We start from the raw sequence: 13,363 nt of genomic DNA, 5'->3' as shown, positions 1-13,363 counted from the left end.
CTGTATATCTTACATACCCAGACGACTATGTTTTGCAAATCAAGAAGACTTGTTTTCTTTATCTGTATATTGGTTTTTGGATGTAAGTGTTGATTTCTGAAGGGGTCAAGAACACAGACTTTCGTTTGTAAAGCCCCCTTCTCACATAGCGAGATCACTAGCGAGATCGCTGAAGTGTCACCGATTTTGTGACGCAACAGCGATCTCACCAGCGATCTCGCTGTGTGTGGCACGCATCATCGACTGGCCCCCCCCGCCGGATATTGCTGATCGTGCAGGAATGTCCTGAGCCATTTTTTGATCGTTGGTCTCCCGCTGGCCAGCATGCATCGCTGCATGTGGCAGCAAGAGACCAATGAACAAGGAGCTCCCAGCACTGTAAGCAGACACTGGCAGCTGGTCTCTAGGGTAAACAGCGGGTAACTAAGAGCTGTGCGCGCTTAGTTACCCACTGTTTACCCTGGATACCAGCGTGCTCGCTGGTCCTGGTAGCTGGTGAGTCTGCCTGTTTGGCACCTTACTAGCGACCAGGTAGCGACGCACCAGGGATCCTGACCAGGTCGTATCATCGTCGGGATCGCTGGTGCGTCGCTAAGTGAGAAGGGACCAAGTCTGTAATAGTGACTTGTAAACTGATATACCATATAACATAGTATGCACTTATCTTTGTTGATATGCTATTTGTGCATTGTATTATAGAACCAGAGAGGAAAAGACAGTAACCCAATTAATCTATTGGCAAGGATTCTATAGGCTCTGAATCCTGGTCATATGTAAAATCACTGCAACATCTTAAATCACCCATATATTGTGGTCACAGTGTGATATAAAGGTGGAACATACTCACCAGAATGCTCAATGCAGGGTAACATGAGTGATCCCCACCATCCCTACGTATATCGCAAACAATAATAGCTTCTTCAGAGGTATTACATGATATGACCGGGATTCAGAGCCTATAGTTTTCTTGCCAATAGATGAATTGGGTTTCTGAATTGCATTAAAGAGCTGTATGCTTCATTATAAGTAAAAATTATTATATGAATTTATCTATATGTATTTATATTATACCGTTTTGCTGTTTTGCATTATAGAGCTCTCTATTCCAATTTTTTGCAGTCTTTTAATCTATGTACATGTTTTACACTATGAAACAGCATATATTTTTTTGCTATGTGATTAATATATGATACTAGGCATTATTTTCATTGGCTAGTGTGCAATAGGCATATTTTTGCACCTATATGGCACTGTGAATCCTTGTATCCATTGTTTTAGTGGTTTTAAGTTCTTTTATCTAGCATGTGCATTATCTTTTGTTACCAATAAAGTCGCTGTTTACACTCATTTCAGATGTGTGCGCTATCATTGTACCTCTTTTTCTCTTTACTATCTAAACTTTGGTTGTTTTGGGAACATTTGTAGCACCCTGGTTGTCTCATACATGATATTATAAGAGGTGCCCGCAGTCTCTTTTTTTCTTGCATAGAGAGGAAAAGACTATGCAAATAGATTGAATGGTCAAGTAATGCTGGACTGAAGGATGCTGGGTAATTCTAAAAATAGCTTACATACCTTGGATATAAAGGGACCCAGAGCTACCAGTCGGAGATCCTGCAAAACACCCAACGGATGAGACAGGACTGCAGCCACTTCATCATGGCACCATCACGAGGAACACGGATCTATGATCTGATCCAGTGACCATTACTGAACCATGGATATGTTTTGAGAAAGCCAGGTTTGGGACCCGCTGCTCGCCTGGTTCCATGGAGATGGTCTGATAAGCTAGGTGGTGTCTCTCGTGTTAACTGGCTTTGGACCTTGTATGGACTCTATGGACTGTCATCTCCCTACGCTTGACGTTACCTCTAATCTGTGTGTGTATCACAGGTGGAATAGTGACTCTGGGAGCTATGACATTGTGTCAACTGACTATGGAGCTTGTATGGACTCTATGGACTGTCATCTCCCTGCGCTTGTCGTTACCTCTTTTCTGTGTGTGTATCACAGGTAGAATAGCGAGCCTGGGAGCTCTGACGTATCATCTGCCATTATCCTGGCAAGTCAGCGGAAGGGTGATACCCTGTAATGTGCACCATCTTGGGGGTAATTGCTGGGACTGTTATGTTTGCTATTATGTGTTGTGGTTCAGTAAAGTATTGCCACACTATTTTACCATAACCCTGTGTTGTCAGTGTAGTGTTCTGCCCACGGGGAGATAGAGCGGGCGTTCAGTGGATATGAGCCCTGGTCCATGCAGTCTTGCTAAAGGCAATTGGGCCAGCGGACAAGAGCACCCACTGACCCCGTTTCTCCACAAGGACATATATATATACCAGGATGGAACCAGGATGAGGGACATGTATATCAGGATATGAGTCACATTTAATAGGATGGGCCCAAATGGTGGACATATATAACAGGAAGGAGCCCAAGATGTAGGACATTACTACATAATGGGGGAGGAGTTGCAAATTGCATGTCCTTATAGGATTTAGAATGCTACAAGGGCCCATACATCTGACCAACATGCTGCGGGGAGGGGCCCATTGCACTCTAGTTATGCAACCGTCAAAAAGCTCTACCTTGGTCTTATCTGTCCTCAAGACGCTTTTGCATAAGGATTTTTACTAACTCACGTACATTTTGACAAACTGCAGTTTAGCTTTCTTATGTCTCTGTGTCTGCATGACAGCTTGAATTTGTTTAGAACTTGATTGGGGCTGCTTATCCACCATCTAGACTATCCTGCCTTGCAACCTTTCATCATTTTTTCTCCCCTGTCCACGTCCAGGGAGATTAGCTACCATGCCATGGGTTGTAAACTTCTTGATTATGATGCGCATCGTGGACAAAGGAATATCAAGATCTCTGGAGATGGACTTGTAACCTTGAGATTATTGATATTGTTCAACAATTTTGGTTCCCAAGTCCTTAGACAGTTCTCTTCTCCTTTTCTGTTTTCCATGCTTAGTGTGGCACACACAGACACACAATGCATAGATTAAGTAAACTTGCTTTTTTTATTCTGTTTCAGGTGTGCTTTCATATTGACCACTCTTGTTACTTGCCAAAGATACGATTGAAAAAGCATCACATGCTTGAAACCAAGTTGTTTACCCATAATTTGGATAGAATTTTGTCTGTGCCATTTTTTGGGGTTTTGTGTGAAATTATGCAAAATTTGCCTTTTTTCCTGTTTTGTTTGAGTTGCTCTAATACACACAATGGAAATGTACACTCACTGGCCACTTTATTAGGTACACCATGCTAGTAAGGGGTTGGACCCCCTTTTGCCTTCAGAACTGCCTCAATTCTTCGTGGCAGAGATTCAACAAGGTGCTGGAAGCATTCCTCAGAGATTTTGGACCATATTGACATGATGGCATCACACAGTTGGCGCAGATTTGTCGGCTGCACATCCCTGATGCGAATCTCCCGTTCCACCACATCCCAAAGATGCTCTATTGGATTGAGGTCTGGTGACTGAGGAGGCCATTTGAGTACAGTAAACTCATTGTCATGTTCAAGAAACCAATCTGAGATGATTCGAGCTTTATGACATGGCGCATTATCCTGCTGAAAGTAGCCATCAGATGTTGGGTACATTGTGGTCATAAAGGGATGGACATGGTCAGCAACAATACTCAGGTAGGCTGTGGCGTTGCAACGATGCTCAATTGGTACCAAGGGGCCCAAAGAGTGCCCAGAAAAAATTCCCCACACCATGACACCACCACCACCAGCCTGAACCGTTGATACAAGGCAGGATGGATCCATGCTTTCATGTTGTTTACGCCAAATTCTGACCCTACCATCCGAATGTCGCAGCAGAAATCGAGACTCATCAGACCAGGCAACGTTTTTCCAATCTTCTACTGTCCAATTTCGATGAGCTTGTGCAAATTGTAGCCTCAGTTTCCTGTTCTTAGCTGAGAGGAGTGGTACCCAGTGTGGTCTTCTGCTGCTGTAGCCCATCTGCCTCAAAGTTCGACGCACTGTGCATTCAGAGATGCTCTTCTGCCTACCTTGGTTGTAACGGGTGGCAATTTGAGTCACTGTTGCCTTTCTATCAGCTCGAACCAGTCTGCCCATTCTCCTCTGACCTCTGGCATCAACATGGCATTTCCGGCCACAGAACTGCCGCTCACTGGATTTTTTTTCTTTTTCGGACCATTCTCTGTAAACCCTAGAGATGGTTGTGCGTGAAAATCCCAGTAGATCAGCAGTTTCTGAAATTCTCAGACCAGCCCTTCTGGCACCAACAATCATGCCACGTTCAAAGGCACTCAAATCACCTTTCTTCCCCATACTGATGCTCGGTTTGAACTGCAGGAGATTGTCTTGACCATGTCTACATGCCTAAATGCACTGAGTTGCCGCCATGTGATTGGCTGATTAGAAATTAAGTCTTAACACACAGTTGGACAGGTGTACCTAATAAAGTGGCCAGTGAGTGTATAACAAAACATGTAGTTGCAATGATTTTTTTGGGAGAAATACTTCCTTTTCTGGAACAATTTAACGGGTGCCATCACTTTTGGCAGTGAGTCTATTAGTTGTGTTGTTGAGGTATTTATGTTGCTCTTGTTTGAATGGTTTATTGCAAATAAGTTGTAAATTTGTCTAATTAACCTAATTTGTAATGGGACTTGAATAATTTTGATTGTAAGCATATACAGTGACTTGCAAAAGTATTCACACTGGTTGGCTTTTTTTAAGGTTTAGAAAGAACATGACTACAACTGTGAACATTTGGTTTTCTTTTAGTGGGAAGCAAACAACAAATAGGACAACATAACTGAAAACTTCAGTATGCACAACTACTCACCTCCCTAAAGTCAGTACTTTGTAGAGCCTCTTTTTGCAACAATTACATCTGCAAGTCCCTTTGGATATGTCTCTATGAGCTATCCACTGGGATTCTTGCCCATTCCTCAAGGCAAAACTGCTCCAGCTCCTTCAAGTTAGATGGTTTCCTCTGGTGAATAGAAATCTTCAAGTCTGACCACAGATTCTCAATTGGATTAAGGTCTGGGCTTTGACCAGTTCACTCCAAAACATTTACACATTTCCACTTAAACCACTTGAGTGTTGCTTTAGCAGTATGCTTTGGGTCATTGTCTTGTTGGAAGGCTAACCTCTGTTCCAGTCTCAAAACACTGACAGACTGAAACAGGATTTCCTCAAGAATAACCCTGTATTTTGCACTATCCATCTTCTTTTTGACTCAAACCATTTTCCCATCCCCACAGCATGATGAACCCACCACGTTTCACTGTCAGGATGGTGTTCTTGGGGTGATGAGCTGTGTTGGTTTGGCCACAGCACCTTCCTCCATATATTTGGAGACTCTCGCACATGTGTTTTGGCAAACTCAAAACGAGGCTTACAATTTTTGTGTGTAAGTAAAGGCTTTTTTCTGCCCACTCCTCCATAAAGGCCACCTCTATAGAGTGTACAGCTTATTGTGGTCGTATAGACATATACTCCAGTCTCTGCATGGGAACTCTGCAGCTCCTCCAGGGTTACCTTTGGTCTTTGTGCTGTCTCTCTGATTAATGCCCTGCTTGCCAGGGCTGAGTGTTTTGGTGGGCGCCCTCTCAGCAGGATTGTTGTAGTACCATGTTCTTTCTGTTTGATGATAATAGATTTGATGGAGCTCGGGGGGATCATCAGAGATTGGGAAATTTTTTATAACCCAACCCTAACTTTTACTTCTCAACAATTTTGTCCCCGACTTGTTTGGAGATCTCCTTGGTCTTCATGGTGTTTAGTAGTTAGTTGTGCCTCTTGCTTAATGGTGTTGCAGCCTCTGTGGCCTCTCAGAAAAGGTGTGTATACACTGACAGACCATGTGACACTTAGATTGCACACCAGTGGACTTCCTCTCACTAACCATGTGACTTATGGAGGTAATTGCTTGGACCAGAAATTTTTAGGGGCTTCATAGCAAAAGAGGAGAACACATATGCACATGCCAGTGTTTAGTTATTTGATCCCATAAATTTAATTTATACCTATATTTTTCTCACTTTACCAACTTAGACTATTTAGTGCTGATGCATGACACAACAAATTACAAAAATATTTAAACACAGGTTGTAATGTAGCAAAATAGGGTAAAAAAACGGGGTGATTACTTTTCCAAGCTACTGTAAAAATACAGGACTGCTAAAGACTGCCTGTTAATCATATCAAGCCAAAAAGAAGTTAAGAAATGGTCATAAATCTATGTGGCGCTCTCGTTTGCAGTGTAAGTTGACTCTGGCTTCAGTGTAGTGTTAAATTATAATCTCCTGAGGTTTATTGTAATCATGTAGTAATTTCGTACTTATTTTTTTGTGCTTTCTAATCAGTTTTTCATAGATAATCCCATTTTGTCTGTGTGGTATTATATTTTCAAGTGATGTTTTGTAGTTATCGTGATTGTTTTTATCTTTTAACTGTCTGTAGTTATGCGTGAGTAATCTTCCTGCATGTGCCAACAACACTGTCAGGCCTTCTGAGGACACAGGACTAATGTGCAGGGAAAGCTGGGTACAAAGTGCAAAATGCTTAAATGTTTGGCTGGATGCTACTGATCTGGCTAACAGGACACTGGAATCATTTCCTTGAAAATGTCTAGTACGTATGCGTACATGTGACACGTCATCAAAATCTACTATAACGGGCTAGAAATAGTTCTACAGATCTTCACATAGAGACATGCAAGGATTAATGGTCAATGGACCTCTCTTTTCACTATTAGTATACTAAAAGCTGTTCTGTTACCGGATTTTATCATACAAGCTGCTTATATTATTAAATAGATCTCAGGCATATGCCTGATGAAGAGACCTGAGTAGTCTCGAAAGCTTGCAATGTGTTACCATCTTTTCAGTTAGCCATTAAAAGGTATCAACCACTAAGGACTCTCAATTCTGAATATTTTTCACCCCCTTAAGATGTTTTTACTTTTTAAGTGCTTACTTTAGTGTAGAAAAGTATGAAATACTGAAAAATGAGTATAATGTTTGGGCTGTGGCTCAGAAATACTCTCCCTGTATTGTCATTTATCTATCTTCTACCTACTTCAAACAAAATCCATTTCTTGTGTGTTGGGCTGCTGCAGGTTGCTGCACTTGCCTTGGATAGCTCTTTCATATTGTGATGGTAAAGTAGCTGTGCTTTCCAATCCAGTGAGCTTTTGGCAACAAACAGCTTAGTTTATATTCATTTCGCCAAACTGGTGTGCTTTTTGTGAAGGAATTTGAGGTTTTGTGCCAAGTGTCTAATGAGTTATGTAGTTACAGTCAACATCGTGTGGAGGTTTAAATGGCTGACATATCTAGGGAATAATATGGCTGATTAATAAATTTACATCATGTTTGCATACATGGCGCAATACTGTAATACTGCTGTCCGATTTCACTCTGGCACGCTACAGATAAATGATGTCCCAGTCGCAGTGTGCTGTGAGGTGTGGGGTGCATCACATTCGCTTGTAGGCCACAGGTCTCTGCTGCCTCTAGGCTTTCACACACAATTCAGGGGACATCGAGTTTACTGGCCGGTTCAAGTTCTTCAGGTGGTGACTTGTGGGATAGGGAATAGTAGTTCTTGTTTCTTCCCTCCTTAGTACAGTACTTCTTCAGCCCTGGCAATCATTCGGCCTGGACCACCCGTAAGGCCTCCTCACGACCTGGTGATTTTGGTACTGGAACAACTAGTAGTGGTGATATCTGTGGTCCGTGTCCATGTGCCATCTGTAGGTATGTGACATCTGTATGTCCGTGTGCTGTCAGTGTGACACATATGGAATGAAATGCAGCATAGAACTGAAAGAGTGTTGGGTATGAAAAAGGTTCAAAGATAGAGATAGTGATGATGAACATGATAGATATAAATATGTCAGTATGTCAGTGTGCTACAGGTTCTTCTCACAAAATTAGAATATCATCAAAAAATTAATTTATTTCAGCTCTTCAATACAAAGAGTGAATCTCTTATATTATACAGAATCATTACAAACAGAGTGATCTATTTCAAGTGTTTATTTCTGTTTATGTTGATGATTATGGCTTACAGCCAATGAAAACCCAAAAGTCATTATCTCAGTAAATTAGAATACTTTATAATACCAGCTTGAAAAATGATTTTAAAATCCGAAACGTTGGCCTACTGAAATGTATGTTCAGTAAATGCACTCAATACTTGGTCGGGGCTTCTTTTGCATCAATTACTGCATCTATGCGGCGTGGCATGGAGGCGATCAGCCTGTGGCACTGCAGAGGTATTATGGAAGCCTAGGTTGCTTTGATAGCAGCCTTCAACTTGTCTGCATTGTTGGTCTGGTGTCTCTCATCTTCCTCTTGACAATATCCAAAAGATTTTCTATGGGGTTAAGGTCATGCGAGTTTGCTGGCCAATCAAGCTCAGTGATACTGTTGTTTTTAAACCAGGTATTGGAACTTTTGGCAGTGTGGACAGGTGCCAAGTCCTGCTGTTCTCAAGCAGGAGAACTCCTGCTGGAGTTCTTGGGAGATTCCATCTCCCAAAAGCTTGTTGGCAGAGGGAAGCATTAAAGGGAATCTTATTATACTATATATTTTTCAGTTATATTATATTATACTCACCGGAAGGCGGTCCGGTCTTGATCTGATGGATGTCGCCGTCTGGCGCCTCCCATATCTTGTAGCGATGATGTCCTCTTCTTTGCTTCCCGCTGCGGTTCCGGCGCAGGCGTACTGCTCTGCCCTGTTGAGGGCAGAGTAAAGTACTGCAGTTCGTAGGCGCCGGACCTCTCTGACCTCAACAGGGCAGAGCAGAGTGCACCTGCGCAGGAGCCATGACGGGAGGCAAAGAAGAGGACGTCACCGTTAGAAGATGGGAGGCGCCGGACTGGACCGCTACACCCATCGGACCAAAACCGGACCTGGACCGCCCCTGGGTGAGTATAATCTAACTCATTTTTCTTATCTTTCAGGTTACATCGGGGGCTTATCTACAGCAATACAGAATGCTGTAGATAAACCCCTGATGGCGGTGCCGGCAGCTGATAGTCGGAAAATGGGGTGACAGATTTCCTTTAAGTGCTCTAAGATTTCCTGGTAGACAGCTGTGCTGACTTTTGTCTTGATAAAACACAGTGGACCTACACCAGCAGATGACATGGCTCCTCAAACTATCACTGATTGTGGAAACTTCACACTAGACCTCAAGCAGCTTGGATTGTGGGCCTCACCACCCTTCCTCCAGACTTTGGGACCTTGATTTCCAAATGAAATGCAAAATTTTCTTTCATCTGAAAACAACACCATGGACCAATGAGCAACAGTCCTGTTCTTTTTCTCCTTGGCCCAGGTAAGATGCTTCTGGCATCGCATATTGGTCATGAGTGGCTTGACACAAAGAATGCGACACTTGTAGCCCATGCCCTGGATACGTCTGTGTGTCGTGGGACTTGAAGAAATTACTCCAGCAGCAGTCCACTCTTTGTGAATCTCCCCAAAATTTTTGAATGGCCTTTTTTTTTAACAATCCTTTCAAGGCTGCGGTTATCCCGGTTGCTAGTGCACCTTTTTCTACCACACTTTTTTTTCCACTCAACTTTCCATTAATATACTTGGATACAGCACTCTGTGAACAGCCAGCTTCTTTAACAATGACCTTTTGTGGCTTACCCTCCTTGTGGAGTGTATCAATGACTGCCTTCTGGACATCTGTAAAGTCAGCAGTCTTCCCCATGATTGTAGAGCCTACTGAAACTGACTAAGGGATCTTTGTAAACCATTAGGAAGCTTTTGCAAGTGTTTTTTGTTAATTAATCTAATTTACTGAGATAATGCCTCTTTGGTTTTCATTGGCTGTAAGCGATAATCATCAACTTTAACAGAAATAAACACTTGAAATAGATCAGGTTTTGTAATGACTCTATATAATATGAGTGTCACTTTTTGTATTGAAGAACTGAAATAAATTAACTTTTTGATGATATTCTAATTTTGTGAGAAGCACCTGTATGTAAACGGTGCTTTGTGTGTGTTTTATCTGTACTTGTTTTTTATTTTTAAATAAATTACGGTCATTAATTAAAAAAAAACAGCATGGGATCCCCCTTCATTCTCAAACCAACAGAGGGAAAGCTGACCGCTGGGGACTGATGTTAATAATCTGAGAAAGGTTCCCATGCTGTTAATAACAGCTCACAGTTGTTTGCTTAGCCTGTACTGGTTTACAGGGGGACCCCCTGAAAAAAATTATGTAGGTTTCCAGTATAATTTCTAATCAGCAAAGACTAAACAGACAGCTGTGGGCTGATATTAATAGCCATGGAAGGGGCCATGAATATTGCCCCCCCTCCCAGGCTAAGAACATCAGCCTTCAGTTGCCCCAGCAATGGGTCATCCATAAGATGCGTCAAATCTGTCGCTTAGCCTCATTCTTCTCACTTTCCCCGTTACTGTGGCAAGTGAGTTAATAGGTTGGGGATTGATGTCAGCTGTTTTATGACCGCTGACGTCAAGCCCAGAGGTTAATAATGGAGAAGCGTCTATAAGACACCCCAATTACTAACCCCATAGTCAAATCTAATAAAGAAACAAACACTCCCTACCCTTTTTTCCTATTAATTACTGTCAAATTGAAAATAATAAGACACAATATTCCTCACCAGTAAGACCACAATCCATTTGTCCCACAAAGATACCAACTCTGCTTCATCCTGATTGCTGTGCGTGATTGGTGGCATGATGCGACCACTCAGCTGTGAATCCAGGAGACACTGAGCCGAGTTTGGTACGCAGCTTCACTGATGAGCGGTAACGTCAATGAGATTACCGCAGGTCACAGCCAGCTGCTCCCACGGTTAGTTCAGTGTGAGCCAGCCGATGAACTGCGGTGACCTTTATGACATCACCCGTAGCACCGTGAGAAATTTCTACAGCTCTGAACCGTCTCCTGTTTGATCTCATTGGTGGCAAGGATCATATGCCTGTCCTCATGAACTATGACCTAATCCATTTGCGATATCACTATATAACAGGGATGCAGAAGCTGCAGCCTGGAGGGCCTGTAATGTTATATGTATATTAATGTATATTCTATTGCCCTCAATGATCAAACTAGAAATGTTGTATTGTACCATAGGGCAGTATTAGTTGCATGTTAATAAACCTTAGTGACCAATCCAGGCAAAATTGTTACTGTTTTATGATTAGTAAAGACCATGACAGGAAATTTATCTGTGGTGCTTTTTGAAACCCTGTGTCACGCATTGTAACACCCCACCCAGGTCCTACATTGTGCATAAGGCCGGTTTCACACATACTGATATTTCCAGTTCCGGAAAAAATAGTACTAGATATATGATTGTCCGTGTGTGTAATACTTGTGGCATACATGTGGGAACCGTGCGCCACCTGTGTCCCACATCATTACCACCCGTACCGGTGCAAGAGAAGCAGCGGTACAATTAGCGCTGTTCCCCGGCATCGGGTACTGAAGATGGCTCTCATCTTTCTCCTTTGTTCTGCTCAGCCATCAGCGCAAGCAGAGGAGAATGTTAAGAGCAATATTTAACTGATAACACCGAGAGTACAGGGACTAACTATTACTCACATCAGCCTATACTGCTGCCGCTAAAATCTGTGAGCAGGAGGCAGCTGATGGCAGTATTCATCAGCCACCGCATGCGCTATAAATAAATAAATAAACCAGTGTGGGTTCCCCTGTATTCTTGATAATAACCAATCAGGCAAAATTGACAGCTGTGGGCTGCAACCTTCAGCTGTAAGCTTCAGCAAGGCTGACTATCAAGTATAGAGGGGTCCCAACCCTTTTTTTTTTTTTAATTTAAATAAATGTTTCACCTGGTTCTGGTGCTGGCGCTGGTACCAGTTCTGGTCCCTCACCTGCTCCTGCTCCCGACGCTGCCCCTGTACCTCTGCGAGGTCCCTGCCAAGATCCTCGTTCTCTGTCTGTCCCTCAGCGTCCTGCTGCTTTTCTCTCCTCTACTTCCTGGCGCGCTGCCAGCAGGCCTCCAGGGAGAGTGAATAGGACACGTGCTGACCCCCGGTCTCTTAAAGAGACGGCGCATTTTTTGAAAATATCAATTAACCAATGGCAGCGTACTGAATACTATTTCTGGCCCCTCTGCCATAGGGAGGATACTGTCACAATGAGTATCTACTCTTGATAATCCCAGTTCTGTCTCTGTTCTGCCTGCGCTGTTATAGCATTCTGTTTAGCACTCTGCTTACTGTACACTCTTTGTCTCCACAGAATATCAGTGACCAGTTGTTCGGCTATCCTAGACGACATCTGTACCATTACTCTCAAGTTCCGTCCCATTCCGCCTCTCCGCCATCCGAACCCTTGGACTATGCTAAAGTTACTGGAACCAGCTTCCTCCTATCTACCCGGAACCCGACTATTCTCTCTAGAGCCAGCTTCATCTCGTATATCCGCTGTCCGCCGGTCAGCTCCACCATATCTGTAATGTCTGTTTACCCGTTTGTCCCTCTGGGACAGCTGCCACGTGTCCGGGGACTAACTGGAGGTAGCACCTTTGTCCCCCAGGTATTCCACTCTGGTCCTGTTGGAGGGATCTTACTACGGGTACCTGGGGCTCACTAGTCACGCCCCCTTCTGAGCCCCCTGGAACGTGGTCCCGAGGTCCACTCTAAAAATAAAAGACAAATGTGAACTTCTTCACCTGTCCCTCCACTTCCATTCGCTACATTAAATAATTTAAACGAAATGGTGTGGGGTCCCCCCCAATTTTTGACAACCAGCCTTGATAAAGCAGACAGTTGGAGGCTGGTATTCTCAAGCTGTGGCAGTGGAAAGTGGGGTAATATTTGTGGGGTTAATGTCACCTTTGCATTGTCTGGGGAAATCAAGTCCACAATTAGTAATGAAGAGGTGTATATAAAACTATTACTAATCCTATAGTTGAATGGTAAATAAAAACACAGCAAGTATATAGTCTTTTATTTGAAATAAAAGCAAAACACATTTTTCCATTTTTATTTAAAAATAACAAACACAGTTATACTCACTTAACACCCATTCTATTGAAGCTCTTGTCTCCTGTGATAAAACAAAAATAAAAAACTACCATATACCTCACCTGTCCAACGTTCTGTCCCACACTGTAATCCATGTTGGGGATTAATAATTTTCAACATGGACAGTGTCAAGATGTGACCGTTCAGGCTGAGAACCATTGATGAATGAGCTGCTGTGAGCGCACCACAGTGTGCAGCGGTGACCTCATCGAGGATACCATGGGTCACTGAGGCTATGTTCCCAGCTGGGCTGAACTGCGGTGACCTCAGCAATGTGAAAAAATGTCACTGAGTTCACTGCGGTGAAC

General features: G+C 43.0%; 1 long non-coding RNA gene across 1 annotated transcript in view; it reads left to right on the top strand.

The window, feature by feature from the left end:
* LOC141084160 (uncharacterized) overlaps positions 1 to 12,695 on the top strand; it is a 69,273-nt gene extending 56,578 nt beyond the window's left edge. The window contains exon 2 of the long non-coding RNA XR_012230941.1: positions 12,268 to 12,695. This is a non-coding gene — a long non-coding RNA (uncharacterized lncRNA). The remainder of the gene's footprint in view (positions 1 to 12,267) is intronic.
* The last annotated feature ends 668 nt before the right edge of the window (positions 12,696 to 13,363 follow it).

This window comes from Dendrobates tinctorius, unplaced genomic scaffold, assembly GCF_039654945.1.
Source record: "Dendrobates tinctorius isolate UK_male_01 unplaced genomic scaffold, ASM3965494v1 ptg000022l, whole genome shotgun sequence".
Lineage (NCBI taxonomy): Eukaryota > Metazoa > Chordata > Amphibia > Anura > Dendrobatidae > Dendrobates > Dendrobates tinctorius.
This window is presented reverse-complemented; position numbering and strand designations above follow the sequence as displayed.